The sequence below is a fragment of the Cololabis saira genome, chromosome 5 (assembly GCF_033807715.1).
Source record: "Cololabis saira isolate AMF1-May2022 chromosome 5, fColSai1.1, whole genome shotgun sequence".
Lineage (NCBI taxonomy): Eukaryota > Metazoa > Chordata > Actinopteri > Beloniformes > Belonidae > Cololabis > Cololabis saira.
The window spans coordinates 21,564,795-21,582,117 of NC_084591.1; the positions used below are offsets into that span (position 1 = coordinate 21,564,795).

Genomic DNA, 17,323 nt, shown 5'->3' on the forward strand with positions numbered 1-17,323 from the left:
GATACTTTTATGTTTACATAAGAATAAATTATTCTTGATAGTTTAGCGATGCTCAAAAACACATACCTGCATGTACATGCAGTTGAGTATTTTTCAGTATTTATGAGCCACTAAGGCAGGTCTCCCCAGCTGTTTCTACCCCCATGTCAAGTCAAGTCTCCGGTCGGTCAGATCTTAACTGGGTTCATTCTCATACCACATTACGGTGAAGCCACGGGTCATTATCCCCTTTACACAGCTGTTAGCGGCTGAACATGTAAGAACAAGGATGCTGGTACTCTTCTGTAACTGTCTAACAGCATTCTCACCAGGTCTGACCCGGGAACCTACGCTACGTTCACATGAGCAGCCATATCATCCAGTTGCAGTATGATTTTTGTCTGAATTGAGAGTGTTTACATTCATAACCGCAACGGTCTCGCATCAGTCTTTCACATAAACATGGCAGCTCTCTGAAACAACAAGCATGCAGAATAGATACCCTCCATGAAGTGATTGACATGGGATACAAACAGTTCTGATATCTCAGAAGCAACGCATCACATAAAAGAAATGAGTTTCATCAACAGGAAAAGAGAAAGGAAATAGAAATACGTGAGTGCACCTAAAGCTCTCAACACAGCACAGAATTTGAAAACTTCTTACTTGAAACAGGAGAAATAAAGTCTTACTAATCACCCATACAAAATTAATTTGCCTAAAATCTCTGATACCCCACCTTCCTCTGAATCTGTGTAGAAGTTAGGATAGCACTACATTAGTGTGTAGAAAGACACCATTGGCACGTTTCCATTAGTGGACAGCGTAGATTTTTCAGGGCCGGATCATTGCCATGTCTCCATTACAAGGAACAGCCCTGCAGAAGTGGCCTTCAGGAACCTTTACGGGGCGAAAAATGTTCCTGTAGTAGGAGAGGTTCTCAGGTTGGCCAACAGGAACCTCCTGGTGGGGGAGTCTCTGCTAATCGGGATTCCTAAATTACGCACAGCACTTTCACGTGAACATAATTGACCACACTTCATTTGAACCATTTGGACAAGAGACATTTTGCCACGAATAAATTTGATGAAATTGGAGATTACAATAAAAAAAAAAAAACAATAAACGGACCAGCAAGGTATGTTGGCATATCACGCCAATGTAGAGGTCCGTAGGAGGGTTTTCTTTAATGTCAATCATTGCCACCACTGTGTATGTTAAAAAAGCAAGTAGCATCCCTTGTTTACGCGTTTCTTCTTTTCTTTATTCTTTTGCTGGATTCTTCCTTTTTGTCTCTTTGTATGCATTACCGCCACCTTGTGGTCAGCTGTGTTATTTTTTTTCAGTCAAAGACTTGTGCAACACTACAGTATAATGGAAACACGCCAGCTGAGGGGGCCGAGGAGACGGTCGGCCCTGGTGGAGGTTCCTGTCTGGCGGGTTTATCCTGAACTCCTGCGAGCAGAAACGCTCCTCGTGTTGTTTTCAGGGTTCCTGGAGGCCAAACCAACACCTCCATGCATCCAATGACAAGGAGATTGGTCACCTGGATAGCTCACATCATCTGAACACTGGGCTTGCCCTGAATGTCTTGATGGTATCAGTGTTGACAAACTTGTTGTGATGCCACGCAGCAGATTAGATATTTAAACCACAAACGAAAGAGGAAAAAATATCAGGAAACATAAGTGGAGGTAAGGTGTCAAGTAAGAAGGACTGCAGTGCTTCTTTTGATGAGGATTTGTCCCTTTAAAGTGCCTAATCATCAAAACTAGCAAGTACAGTACAAAGAAACAACCTTCTTTGGGGGGGGGGGGGCTCTTTTGGGGCATAAAAGTAAAACAGTGCCGACTTGGAGATATAATTATTAAAAAAATATTTTTACTGTGATGAATATGATTTTAAATACAATTTTACTCTGAGGATGGCAAAGGCCTTGAATGTTTGTGGGATACAAGACCACATGTGCTGCACCTCTGTATAATTTAGTATGAAATTAGTTCCTAGAAGCTTTTGAACCGCTGACAAAACCACACTGCTTCTGTAAGTGGTGAAAGGTTGAAGTGCATCAATCTCAGTGGTTGCATGATGTAAAATCTTCATGCACAGTACTGCTTGGCCCACTTAAATTTTTAATCTCAAAAGAAATACTTGCACAGCTGCAACAGAGTCGCAGGTATCATTCAAGTATTTTTCTTTTAAGAAACAGTGAAAGCATTCCCTGAATCTCAGAAAAAAGGAAAACAAAACACAACTACTTCATTGTTACTGTGCATTGCTCATTACTGGTATAATTCCAAATCTACGATAATAAAAACATGGCCTTTTAGTGTTTTAAAACAAAAAAAGTATGCTCTGTTCGAGAAATAGCTTCCAAAATGCACACTATGGGAAAACACAACCACTAAAGTGCAAGTAGTAGTTATAAAGTAAACCATGGGAAGAACAAGGGAGATACTGAAGAAATGTTGGGAGCAAAGATAATGGTTTAATCACAGAAAACCTTCCCATGTCATCTGTCCATCAAAGAGTAAAAAAAAAAAAAAAAGGATACATCAGGAACATGGTGACATTGCTTGTTAGCACCCAAATTAACTCAGGGGTCAAAGCCGTATGTGTTTATACAGTCCAAGTGATCACAGGATGGTGGTATCATAAAATATGTTATCCAGATAATAATATAAGAGAAAATAATGAGTTTTGTGTCGTATGTGCAGTGAGTCCTGATCCTAATTGTTGAACCAGAACAAAAAGACATTGAAGCAACACCTGGGAGCTGTACAGTTTTGTCTCTATAGCAAACACATACTTTTTCTTCCAGCTGAAGCCCTGACATGGCCTCGGGGGCAGAAACCAGCAGAGAGCTCAAAGACCTCAAAGACCAGTGTCAGCAAGCCGGCCATGTACAACCAGCACGTCAACACCGCTTAATACACACACATTAAAGACACCCACAACGTTACGTGACAGCTGTAAGCAACCAATCAGCACAAAGCTGGCAATGGAAAAGGACGACAGGCGACACCGCGGGGGACGCTGAACAGTTGGATGGTGGACTCATTTTGCTATTGGTTGAAACCGAGGAGATGATGTAAAAATTGTGACGGGAAACACTGGCATACGCTTTCGTGACTGATGGCAGTCGGTGTGCATGTAGCTATATCCACACACGGAGGAAGATAAAATTCAATCTGGTTTCTATCTGCAACCTGATTTTTTGGTAACTTATACAGAGCTGAGTCAAAACTCTCACAGTGCAGCCCTGAAGCGCTGCTCGGTGTTAAGCCAGTGCTGATTGGATATCCCGTAAGCAGGAGATGACGTACAGCCCTCCTGCTGTCCCGTTTTTAACCATATCCACCATCACACCCTACAAACACAGCAAAAAGAAGTGCAGCAGCAATCTTTAGCTCATCTTTTTCAGTGTTTTTTTTTCTTCTTTCGTTGTCTTCTTCTATTTCAGTGGAGGTTGGCAAAAATTATTTTGATTTAGCAAATAATGACACACTAAGCAATAAACACAGTAAAGTGTAATATAGGGTTGATATATTTGGTTGTACTATTTATTCATGAACAGATCAAACATCCGTGATACTGAGGAGCACAGATGCGTGACTGAGCCAAAATTAAGTGAGTTGTTTAATTCAAGACAGACAAAACATGCTTCTCATGGAGCTTCAGGCATAGTTAGGCCGCCGTGAAAGTCAATACAATTGGTCTGACAAACACAGAATTAAATACCAAACAATGGCACAGACATAAGCCACAAACATGAGCTTGCAGCACAGCTTAAGGATGTCCAAAGTTAGGGTTTTTTCTCCACCCCTCGGGCTTGATAAAGCATCTTGTTTTGCCACTTTGCAGCTCCTGGCACAGACTGTATAGGACACCTCGAAAAGTGAAAATGAAAAGTGAAATGACCTAAGTACACATTTCTCAACACTGCTCCAATCTAAAGATTTGTTAAACCAATTGAAATAGAGAGATTTGTTCTCGGTCAAGAGGAGGTCATATAGGATTACCAGTGATGATAAATGCCGGTGCCAACTTGTGCTGGATCTCCATCAGGTCAAACCAGATGAGATGATAAACCACTAACTGATTCTGGACACCAGCCTGATCGGTGTAATCGAATACCACCCTCCTTATCCTCCAAAATTACAGCTTAAAAGAGAGATTGTTTTCAAATAAATAAACATTCCAGCAGGGTATTTGAAACTTGGCTGAGCCTGTAAAACAGTGAGGCGCTACAGAGGGCGGGACCTTGGCTACAGGAGACTAGAGTTACAGTCAGTCACAGCCTGCTAACCAGCTACCTGTACAAGAGCCGGGGCAGATCACATTACTGGATAATGTTGCAGTCACAGAAGCATACCATGTGGTCTTTGTGTTTTAAAGGGCTTTAGAGGGCTGAATGCCATCAAGAGGCCTCAATGCCATCAAAAAGCAGCCATACAGGTGCAAACACACTTCATTTCAGCAAAACTGATATTTCGAAGGCTTTGCAAGAATAAATGAATAAAATTAAATTAAATACTCTGCCTTGTTCCCAGTAAAAACATAACTGAAACAAATACCTCACCTGAATTGTAGTTAGACTGGTTTATTTAACTTTGAGTTTTGTTTTGAAGAACAGTGTGGGGTGTAAAATATACATTTAGTTCAAATTCAAAAATTATTATCAGCGGCCTGCAGAGGTGACCTGTCCAGAGTGTACCCAGCATCCCAACCAGAGATAGCTGAGATAGGTTACAGCAGATCCCCGGGACCCTGAATAGGAATAAATGGGTACAGATAATGGATGGATGGATGGTTCTTTTTTTACATTTATTCCCAATCCATTAATCCATGCAGTATACAGTATTATTTTAGAACTACATATCTGCTTTCAGAAAATGTGCTTTAACTGAAACGGTAACAGAAAGCTACAAAACCTCAAAGCTGTTTGGTAAACTCTAGCACTAAAGAGAGTAAATCAAACACTGACAGCACACTATGGTGTCAGTTCAAAACCAAATGTACTGAGAATCAAAACCTCAAATCTGAGAACCAAAAGCCACAATGTGTAACCAAGAAATCAAAGTCTCTAACAAAGACTACCATCATCTTTCTGGGTCACACGTTTTTCTTTTTCTTGCCATCAGTTCTCAGGCCATCTTCGTTTTCTTTTTGCAGTTGCAATTCAGAAACAACCTAGTTCAGAAAATAGGTTATTCACTAACATCGCAGATCCAGATGAAAGCAGAATTATCCAGCTTCCTCATTTTTTTTTTTTTTTTACCTTGTCTGCACACATATTATTGATTGATACCATGACGGTAGAAACCAAAAGTGTATATATGTGCATTATTACTATATGTAATATATACATATATATATACGCACACATATGCGTACACATACATAAATATACACATACAAACCCAGTGGTTTTTTTTTTTTTTTTTTTTTGGGGGGGGGAGGGGGTGGGGGGGGGTGGTGACGACATCCACTGCCAATCCAGGAAGCAGGAACACACGGAGACACACGTCAAGCACTGGAAATCTGCAACAAAAAAAAACACAAACAAAGCACGAAACCGGCACGGAGCCATCCAAAACACGAACAGCAATCGACCTAAATCTTGAGATCTGATCGCAGTCTGAGCTAAGCTATCGCTACCGCTACCTAAACCCAAAAACTAGAGAGCCAGCATGCAGGTGAACAAGCCAGTGTGTATGTCTATGTGTGTGTGTGTGTATGTATATGATCATACATGTGTGTGTGTGTGTGTGTGTGTGTGTGTGTGTGTGTGTGTGTGTGTATGCATGTGACTAAATGACTATATGTGTGTGTGTGTGTGTGTGTGTGTGTGTGTGTGTGTGTGTAATAAACCAAACAAAGCTCCACCTGAAGTGTATCTATAGTGGGGGAGGGGGGCGAGCAACCCCGCCACCCGTGAGACCAGAGGCCGACAAGGAAGAGCCCGGAACCCAGGCCACCGGCAACCCCACAGAGGGGAGAAGTAGGAGGGAGGCAACCCACCGCCTGCGAGGCCCCCCCCCCCACCCGGCGGCGGCCGAGGGGGCCCGCGGGCGGGGCCCCCACGGCGCGGAAAGAAGCAGCCAGGGATCCCGCGGCGGCGGACCGCGACCCAGGCAATCCCCGGCCACCCGGTCCGGGCCGGAGACGCGGCCAGGAGGCCCTCACCCTTCAGGCCAACGACCCCCACCCGGCAGGGGGCCAGCCTGCCCGGAGAGACAGAGCCGCCCCGGCCGCCGACGCGGGCAGGCGCACCCGTCCCCCACGAAAGTGGCCCTCCAAGACCAGAGGGGCGCCCCGCCGTAGAGGCAGCGGGGGGGACCGGAGACGGGCCCGGAGAGAGGGAACCCCCCAACAAGGCGACACCCGCGCAGGCCCGACAACGGAGGGCCCCAGACCCAGGCATCCCATTCATTCATCCATTCACCTATCCGATACCTATACTAATAATAATATAATATACTATACATAATAATAATAATAATAATACTAATAATAATACTAATAATAACCATCTTTGTATAATATAATATTGATAAATTATTAAGTTTTTGATGTCCTGCCAATGGAGGCTCAAATCCTCCATGGCAGGACCCTTCCATACCGCATTCTCACCGACACAGACATACAATCACGCACCGTTTCCCCCTCCCCGGGGGGATCCAGCACCGCCAGAAGGCACCCCAGGCTGCACGGCGGGCCCCGCCAGGCCCGGGTAACCCGACCCACCCGTCCCAGGCCCAGGCTGGTGAGGGAACGCGGGTGATGTGGGACCCCCTCCCGCCCCTTGTGTTGAGTGCATGTGATTAATGCCATAAAAACAGGGAGGAGGGAGGGCCAAGTATCGATTGACACAGACCCCCCCCCCCTCCCGAACTACGTGTCCTTGTCAAATGTATTTATTAAGTGTTGAATGTGCAGTGTCTATTTTGCTGTTAAAACCGTGAGGCGGGGAGTGCCAGGCCCCGCGGGACAGTGCCCCCCACGACCCGGACCCCCCGCCTTTCGCCTATGTGCGTATGAATCGTGTAGGGGGGGCAAGAGGGGGAGCGGAGGCCGAAGCCAGGAAGCAGGACCAGCAAAGCCGGCCCTGATAAGACACCCGCGTCCCCCCACCGGCCGTCCAGTAGACGGGGGCCGGCCCCCCGAGCCGGGCAAGGGCCCCACCGTACCTCCAAGGGCGCCCCCGGCGCCGCCGGAGCCCCCAGACGGAGGGGGAAACGGTCCAACATCCTCCCATTCAACTTCAGCTTCCTCATTTTTAATCGCTGTACATCATTTCATGCTCCCTTTTCTGTACCTTGGACTAGGGAGCACGAAAACCTCTGCAACCCCTGGCTCCCATAAGCATGTCTGGAGCATCAGCAGCATAGCTGTCCATTAACTGTAAATGTGGCAACGCCAAGCATTGCCCAACTGAAATGCACATCTGTCGTCTGGTTTGGAGGCACGGCTTCCTTCCAAAATTGAGAAAAGTTCAACTATTCATGCTTTCTAATCAAATTCCTGCCACATTCCTAAAGCGAGCCAATTAAATCATAAATGGGGGCAGGACAGAATCAATTCCAGGAAAGTTAATTTGTATAGCACATTTCAGCAACGAGGCAATTCAAGGTGCTTTACATAATAAAAATATAGAAAGTGAAGAGGAAAAAAAAATGTTATAGTGCAGTGGCAAAATAAAGAAGAGTTTGACTTTAATCAGAGTTACAATTTAATACAAAAAATATTATTGTTTAAAGTAAATTCAGATAGGCAGCTGTAAACAAATGAGTTTTTAACCTTGTTTAAAAGCACTGAGGGTTCCAGCGTTCCTGCAGTTTTCTGGAAGTTTGTTCCAGATCTGAGGAGCATAGAAGCTGAATGCCTATTTCTCCATGTTTGGTTCTGGTTCTGAGAGGTCAGGAATGCAGCTTTCAAAGCAGCGTTCTTGTTAAACCTGGTGGTGGAAGTTCCCCGGCATCCACATTTCCTCTGAGCTCTCCTGGACTGAGAACACCTCAAACCTGGTGAAGAAGGCCGAGCAACGGCTCTTCTTTCTCAGGAAGTTGAGCGAACTGGACTCTATACACAGCTGCTCCTAACTTCTACAGAGCCGCAATTGAAAGTATCCTGTGTCTCAGCATGATGGTGTGGTTTGTTAAGCTGCACAGCTCAGGATAGGAAAGACTAAGCCTGGGTGGTGAGGACTGCACAGGGGATTGTGTCTGTCTACCATGGTCTGCAGACCTGCACTCAGTTTTTGCTGCACGGGTCCAGAAGAGGACCAGGTGCATTGCCACAGATCCGACCCACTCAGGCAATGGACTATTTGTACCACTTCTATCAGGAAAACGGTACAGGACATTAAATCCAGTGCAAACAGACTCAGAAACAGCGTCTTCCCCAGAGCTGTAAAAGCAATCACCCCCTGTAGACAAATACTCACATCCCATCAGCACATCTCATTTCACAGACTGAACTTGCACGAGCGGCACTTTCTGTACATATTTATTTTCTGTAAATATGTTAATATTTTAGACTTGTTTTCTATTTAAATGTAGCGTTCTATTTAAAATTTACATTTTAAATGTTTGCCCTGAAGCCGGGACTCGTTATGGTCTCATAATGAGAATAAAGGATTCTTTATTCTGGAATAAATTTAATTGGTGGTTTAATGATATGACAAAGGCCCCGTTCAAACTGCAAGTCTTAATGCTCAATTCGGATATTTTCCTCAGATCAGATTATTTTTATTTGGCTGTTCACATCAACTTTTAAAATGTGGTCTATATCAGATTCCACTGTGAACTGTTGGCAGATTAGATCTGACTCGCATGCGCAGAAGAACAATAACAAAGAGGGCAAAGGCAACAGATTGGAAATATGACTGGGAGAAACAGTGACAAATGTTGCCATAGATTGATGTAAAACTCGCGTCAAATCTGCCTTGGCTGTTCACACTCCGGCCACATTGAAAAAGAAATCAGACCAGGGTCTGATTCGGGATCACATATGGAAGTGGCCCAGATCTGATTCATTAAAAAAAAAAAAAAAACAGATCTGGGGCAGATTTGAGTGTTCACACTACTCCTGAATAAGTCTGACGTGGTCACATGACCCCCCCCCCCCCCCCAAAAAAAAAAAAAAATCAGATTTGGGCCACTTTTGCCTGCAGTCTGAACCGGCCCAAAGGCACATCAGAAACACCCGCCGTAAAGCGCGGGCACAACGCTCCTGTGTGAGTGTACAGTAACAAAGAGGTACACCTCGCAGCAGAGAGGTGGAGTGGCTGACTCCACCCCATAAACCTGCTACTATGAACGCAGCTGTAATCTCAGATTTGAAAAACTGGCTTCTGTTTCACCTTTTTGTTTTTTTTTTAATCAGTTTTGAATTGTAAATAGTGAAAATGTCCCATAATTCCTCACAAAAGAATGATAAAGGGAAAGTTTATACCCAGTTTGTGAAATCTAACTGAGCCGCTAGGACAGATTTGGATCAAACTTGTCCACATAGGCCATTAGAATCCAAATAACTTTATTGAAGGAATAATGTTTAGTAAGTTTACTGATTTTTATAGCTATTATATATTAAATCACTCAGTGGCATGTTTATAAAGAGATTTTGCCCACTTCTGCATAAATGTGAGTAAGAGGATGAAGCAAAATGACAAAACACTGGAAGATAAAAGCATCCATGTAGCTTTAATACGCATTTTCCCATTAAGCATTCTTGAATGCTCATCCACAAACACCAAAACACACACACAGATATATATAATTGGGGGCTTTTGATTGAAAATGTTGCTGCCAGCATATAATTACTTTAATATGCAACTGTTGCTGTGAAAATGTCCTCCCACCTCATACCTGTCACTAATAATCTAGTACTGATCTCTACCCTATTATCCCAAACTGTGACTTCGTGTTTTCCACTTTCCTGAGTTCTCTGCTCCGCTCATTCCTTTTAATCATCTTCATCCTTCCTTCCGTCCTCACTTCCACTCTCCTCCGCACTTCAGCTGGTTGCTTTAATATTATTTCTGACAAGTCAGACTGTGAGGTTTGTCAACAGCCATGCTCACTACTCAGTTTTCTTGGCATAGGTATGATCATAGGTAGACACAGGTAAGTATAAAACAAAAAACGTATTGCCATTATAATCTGATGCAATACGTGTGAGCTGTTAACTTTTAAACCTGGAGCAACATACACTTACACATACGTGAGCAAAGAATATTGTAAAACATAAAGGCAAAGTCAGGCATTTACAGTGAATGCAAAATATTTCAACTCGAGCTACTTCAACCTACGTCATCTAACAATTTCCTGGCCACGCTTTTTTTTTTAAAAGGCTAGAACAAGAGCTGATGGAAACATAATTAAATAATACAGGCTTTTATCCTCCAAAACAGCTCATTTCCCCTCTTTCCATCCAAGTAATGGTGTACACTGGTGTAGATATCAAAATATTAGTCAACTGATATGAACCTTAACTTGTAGAAGTTCATGTGAAATTTGAAGAAATGCCGTCACTAAACAGCAAAAGTTGGTGTAACAGTACGGGTTAACGATTGGCTGTGGAAAACAACATAGTCATCCATTCTCCAAAAAGTCATGCCCAAGCCATAATACTAGAAAGTGCAACAGTGGATTTGATCTATTTGGTATTAACTGTTTATACAATTACATTTCAATTCAGCTGTATGCATATAGCATCAAATCATGGTAACTGCCATCTCAAGGCACTTCAAAAACACAGTTCAACTCATTCCAAATTAGTCCAATTAACACAAACCAATTAAAAATAAGAATAACAATAATAAGGTTAATTGCCTAGCTAAGGAAACTGACACATTGGATTAAAATCTTCTTCAATACAATCCTGTCCGAAAAGAAGAATAACCGAAAATGAAAGCCGTAACCATGGATGACCCAGTAGCAATAAAATATCAACGTTGGTAACATTCCCTTTAAAGGGGACCTATTATGAAAAACAAGTTTTTTCTTGTTTTAACATATATAAAGCTGCTCCCCTCACCCTGACAACACAGAAAATGAAGAAAGCAACCAAATTCTGCAGCGTCTGTTCACCCCGCCCGGAGGATCCTTCCAGTGTCATGTGACTTCTACGAGCCGTTCAGAATCTGCGCCTGCCTTTACGTAATGATAGGCGCAGATTTCCATAGGTCGGCCTCCGCTGCTGAAACCACGCCCACAACTAACTACGTCAGCCAGAGCGTCCGCCATTGTTTAGAAGCGTTGACTGTTTCCACAGCGAGGGACAGTTTTTGCATCGACACTTACCCTCATAAAAGGATCAGTACCAACAGTACGGACCCGGCAACTGCACACGAGTCAGCAGTAAATGACGTTATTTTTTTTATGTTATTTATATTTGTCTACAAGTATGATCTTTGCATGGGCTAAGTATTTAGCTTAGCTCCGGAGCACCGGAGTCACTCACCGGACCGGACTGGTGAGTAGCTCCGGTGGCTCCAGTGTTCCCTAACGGAGCCACTCACTCGTTAGGTAACACCGGAGCTCTTTTAGTAATACATTTTTCTTCTGTTTATGGTTTCAGATCTTCCAAGCACCTGAAGCTGTTCAACGACACCTTCAGAAGACGCACGGTCCTTCCTTGTGTCAGCAATAGTGCATACATGTTTTTTAAATACAACTTATGTTATTTTATTTTTTTTAACAATAAAGTTGTCATTTGTGAAAATTCAGTGTTGTGATTTCTTTACAGTTAACATGATTCATTTGTCTTGTAATCTAAGAAATGAAATGATGATGAGGAATCGGAGTAAAGAACTGTGGTGTACCTGTTTAGAATTCAATTAAATCTTCCTGTGTGAATTCGTGTGAAGACGAGGTGACCCGGTCCCCTCTTCAGGGAACTAAAGGCTGATTTATGGTTCCGCGTTACACCAACGCAGAGCCTACGGCGTAGGGTGCGCGTCGATTTAACGCAGAACCGTAATTTAGGCTTAAGATCCGTTTACACCGTGTAAATGCATGCGAGCGTCCGACTATCGTGTCGAGCTGCGTGACATCGGACGCTCTCTGTCCACACTGAAACCGTTAAACTCGCTGCCAGTTAGGACAGTCCAATACAAAAAAAATAAAGCAATGGAATTTATTTTGTCGCAGAAGCTTCTCGCATGGGAGACGCTTTGTGTACGCAGCCGGCTCTTCTCCCTGAAGCGACGCTTTGTTCCCTCCCCTGATACACGTCATTCAGGCAGCCAATCAGCACAGAGTCTCATTATCATGGCCTCCCCGCCCACTCAGAATCACTCACAGAAAATGCGGTGAGAAGCGGTAAAACTAGAGACATGGCCCACAGGCTGAATTTCTGTTTTATGTAGAAAAAACAAGCTTTAGATTGTTTTGAAGACATTCAAGGCCTGTTTAAAATATACATTAAATGCCATAATAATAATAATGGTTGCTCACACTAATTAATCTCACATTTGCCCAGATGAAAATATTTGTGCGTGCTCTTTGAATGCTGCTGCTGCAAGTAACTGGGAAACAGTGGTTTTAACACATATACCTGTTAACTAGGCCTCTCCCTTTATTTTATTTGTATTTATTTATTTTCAGTGATCTTCAGTTGTCACACTACTTCGCTTTAATACAATACACTAGCTCTATATTTTTACACATTAAAGTGTTTCCACCAACGCAGGACTTTTTTTTTGTTGCATGCGACAGCTGTAAGTCGCCTCGTGCACACTGAGCTCTGGGACCAGTGGTGACAGTCATATACTACGCAAAGAAATATATATATATATTTTTTTTTTAAACCTAATTTTTGCTCTTATCTGCTTTCTCTTCTCAAAATCCTGTAATGCCAGGACTGGCAAGAACGAATTTCTCCTTTTTTTTCTCTCACAGCAACATAACTTAACATGCCATTTCTATCCACCGCTATTGTCAACAAACGCTTTCTAATTTCCTTCCCCCCCTTAACAGCCGACTCAAAATGAACCTTAATAATCTACTTATTTCATTTTTATGTCCATTTTCCCCAAAATATATCTCTGTTCCCATCTTTTACTCCACTCCCTCAGCATTCATACAGAGGATTATTATTCTCAACAGTTAACAGCCTGACTTTGTCTCCCTGGTCTTTTCCTTGCTTTCCCCGTCCTCTCCCATTCCTCCTTCTTTCCCTTTTCTGTGCATTAATCTATCCTTCACCTCTCTATCTTCTCTCATCATCTCCCTCTCTTCTTTTGCATCTGTCATGCAGCATCATTGGATTACCTCATTACCTCTGCTGAGCTACACTCACAGTGTGACGAGCAGCAGCAGTTAAGATGACAGAGGAATAATCTGATCCTGGGTGGCTACAGAGAAAATGAACGCTCTTGGAATTACACAAGCTGCTTTGATCACAGGGATGAGTGCCATCATCATCATCATCCACATTGTGTGTGTGTGTGTGTGTGTGTGTGTGTGTGTGTGTGTGTGTGTGTGTGTGGATAACAGAACATATACATGGCATGGACCCAAAATGGTACAGTAAATGGATCTGTCAAAACAAACAGTTTCATAAATGTTAAAAAAACATTTACTACCATTATTTAAGGCTTAATTGCTACTTCACCCAGACTTTTGTTTTCATTTTTCCTGTTTCAAAGTGGTACTACCGACCAGAGGAGCCTTAATCGATTCACTGTCGTCAGTGGAAATTATGCCTTTCAACTCACTCCCTTTTAAATGAGATTTGCAACAGAAAAGCGGCACCGGCCTGCTGTATGCACTGAGTGAGGAGGCGCTACTTCAGCTCTCTCAAGTCGCCCCTCTCTGATGTGTGTGTGTGTGTGTGTGTGTGTGTGTGTGTGTGTGTGTGTGTGTGTGTGTGTGTGTGTGTGTGTGTGTGTTCACTGTGCAGCGTTAGATACAGCAGATGCTTCAGTAGAGGGGAGCCACACATCAGCCTTCATATTCTGCTGCTAGCCCATCAGCAGCCCCTCTGTCTCCCCCTTTAACTCATGCTGTCAGAAATTGATGATCTGCATTAACTCAGCATGTGTCTGTGCGAGTAAACATCATTTAATTGCTCCGAGCTGACAGTGTATGACCGAGCAAGCAAAGAAACACCAGTCACAATATATATATATATATATATATATATATATATAGTTGCTTTTTTTTAAGTATAATTTTTCCTTTCTCAGAGCCAATTCCTGCCTTCCACATACATTATATGGTGTCACGTGACTCTAGCTGATCGATACCCTGAGTGTCTCTTATAATTTAGTGTTTAGTCATGTCAAGTTTTGTCTATGAAAACCACGCATTGAGTCTCAATAAAAATCATTTCAGCAGCTAAACCACTAAACCAGGAAGGAAAGACAGAGAGAGAGAAAAAGCCTCCTATAATAATTGCTTTTAAGTGTTATTCAGGAAGTGTCAAACATTTTCAAAAAAGCAGTTTCATGAACTTACCCAATGTTTGCACTTTTTATATTCTACAATAATTAACTTATATTCAAAACTGTACCCACCCAAACTGTATATTAAATACATGTTAAATATATTTTCACACACAAAAAAAACGTGCATCACAGAGAGGAAAAACCTTCAATTAACATCTTACTTACGAAGGGCGACTTGTCTGGACCTTTATCGATACGTATCCCTTAATTAGGTTTGCGGTAGAAACGATATAATAAAGTCAGCACCAAAACGCAAACTCACGTGAGTCTTCCCCTCCCGCGCACACATGCGTTACCTTCCAAAATAAAATAAAATAAAACAAAACAAAAATAAAAAAGTGTCAGACTTGAGCGCAGTTGTTGCTCTCCTGTAGTGCAGTGCGCTGCAGCGCCAGCTCTCCTCCGCGCGGCCACCTGCCATGTGACGGCCGCGGTGCGTTCACGGCGCCTCGGAACACATGCGCTCCCACACACTCGCCTTCAAACTTTCAAATCTACATTATCGTTAATAATATATACTATTAATTCTACCAAGGTAAAAAAATAAAAATAAAAAAGTGTATATGAATAAATCATTTCAAAATTATAGCTTCGCCAGGTTCAGTAACAGGCAACAGGTGTGGATTATATTCAGTACTCAAGTTGTAAAAAACAATCAGGGGGGATGGTGGATTTTATCATATGGGGACAGATCATTTGTGCTGATTACAAATAATATAATATATTACAAATAATAGCACTGACAAAAACACCTGCAGAAATACTGCAGGAATGACATAGCAGCAGTTAAATGCAGCCTTCTGTAAACTTTATATCCACTGGGCTTACATCAAATACATCAAAACACAACAATAAAAAACAGTTTTCTGAACTTATCAATATGACTCTGTCCTTCACAGGATAAGTAAAATGGATCACTGCAAAAACTCAAAATCTTAACAAGAATATTTGTCTTTTTTCTAGTTAAAATGTCTCATTTAAGTAAAAAAATCTCATTACACTTAAAACAAGACTCATCACTGGAAAAAACAACAATTTTCACCTGTTTCAAGTAGATTTTCATTTGAAATAAGTAGAAAAATCTGCCAGTGGAACAAGATTTTTTTGCTTGTAATGAGAAGATAAATCTTGTCCCATTGGCAGATTTTTCTACTTATTTCAAGTGAAAATTTACTTGAAACAGGTGAAAATTGTCAAATAAGTTATTTTTCTGGTGTTATTTTTCTGGTGATGACTCTAAATGTTGAAATAGCAGTAAAACCACATTCATTGATGAAATGACATAAGGGATGGAAAGGGGGGATGGCAGTTTTACAGGGGGGATGATTTTGACCATTTTTATCTCACCCCCCCTCAACTCCAGTACTGATTATATTATATCATCCAATTTAATGTAGTTGCTTGCTTGTCCCACTGGCATCTTCAGATAGTGTCAGCTTTATATGTTGCTTACATGGTTATTAAAGTCTTAAACAGGACGAAGGCAACGAAATAAGTCATAAACATTTATCTGTTCCTAATGTATTGCAAAGAACATTTATTTGACAGCAGTTAAGGTAGCAAAGTAACCGACAACAAGCTGGGATATGCTATTTCACCTTCTACACACCTGCTCTTATAGTGACTTTATGTTAGATAAAAAAGAAAAAAACAAAGAAAGGAGGAGTGACCCATAAACACGCCAAAAATGAGAGAAAGAAAGCAACAAATAATCATACAGGCTGAATTTAAAATCTCTTTTCTTTGTATCGGCACTGCCATCTAGCGGTGAAAACGACAAAACTGCAACCATCTGAAAATATGTACCTACTGAACAACCGCGCTTCAATCAATATGATTTTTACGGTATTGATTTACTTCCATAACCTCTAGATTTTTATGATGGTAACAATTAATATCATATATTTCTATGACGATTAATCCACCTAATGTTGTCTCCCTTTAAATAAATAGTCTTATATGTATACCTTTGTATACCAAAACTGACATTATTAAAATGAAAAGCAGACATATATACATTTTGCTTTTCCTTTTCCTTTTCCTTATACATGCATTTTGTCGACAAAAATGTTTTTCCTTTTCCTTATACATGCACTCCTTGTTTTTACATTCCCTGGTCTCCTCTTTTTTACTTTACCTTATGCATTTCTGCCTCATTATGCAAATGAGGAGGGCGGGTCTTCTTGGTCTAGCTCCTCTGCTATTGGTCAATAAACAGGAAGAAGCAGGATCGGGCCAAAATCAAGACTATTGCGCAACCGGCGCTGACACACTGGGATAAACATACACACCCCTCACATTGGTTGAAGTGTATGTGTAATGCTGCTGTCACTACCTTTTTCTTTACACAATCAGCTTGACTGAAGACTGAATATTGTCTGATGGGTGAATTTCTAAAATGATCCATTAATGTTATGTGGTGTAGGGGTGGTCGAAAGGACATTATAAAACCAACAAAGAAGCTAGTGTATAAATGTATAAATATAGACATTATTATTATTAGTTTTAGTCTTTAGTCTTTAGGTTGTGCAATAGTCTTAAACAAAATATACACATTTCTTGATGCAAGTGCACATATAAGGAAAAAGGAAGAAAAAAAAGATATATATATATATATATATATATATATATACTTCTGCTTTTATTTTGAATTATGTCAGTTTTGGTCCTCCTTATTATACATATAGACTTCTTCTGTTTTTAAAACTACCCCGAGGTTTCCTTTGTTCAAGTCCTGCTCCTCGTCTTTGTTCGTTGCACATTATTATTGTTTCCCTCAAAGACCTATTTTCTGCCTCTCATTTTGTTTGTCTGCCACTGCAGCCCCAGAGTTGTTTTTTTTTCCTTTTCCTTTTTAGTAAAGCCAATTTTATTTCTACATTAATT

The 17,323-nt window shown here is 41.6% G+C and overlaps 1 protein-coding gene across 2 annotated transcripts in view; it reads right to left on the minus strand.

Moving 5' to 3' along the window:
• The window catches only part of ppfibp2b (PPFIA binding protein 2b), a 90,761-nt gene extending 75,931 nt beyond the window's left edge, over nt 1–14,830 (minus strand). The window contains exon 1 of one of the 2 annotated variants that reach the window (XR_009782697.1): nt 14,603–14,829. The gene's annotated coding sequence lies outside the window, so the exon portion shown is untranslated. Of the gene's footprint in view, nt 1–14,602 lie in introns of both variants that reach the window. The other variant, XM_061721192.1, reaches the window with a different exon arrangement.
• Between the last annotated feature and the right edge of the window lie 2,493 nt (nt 14,831–17,323).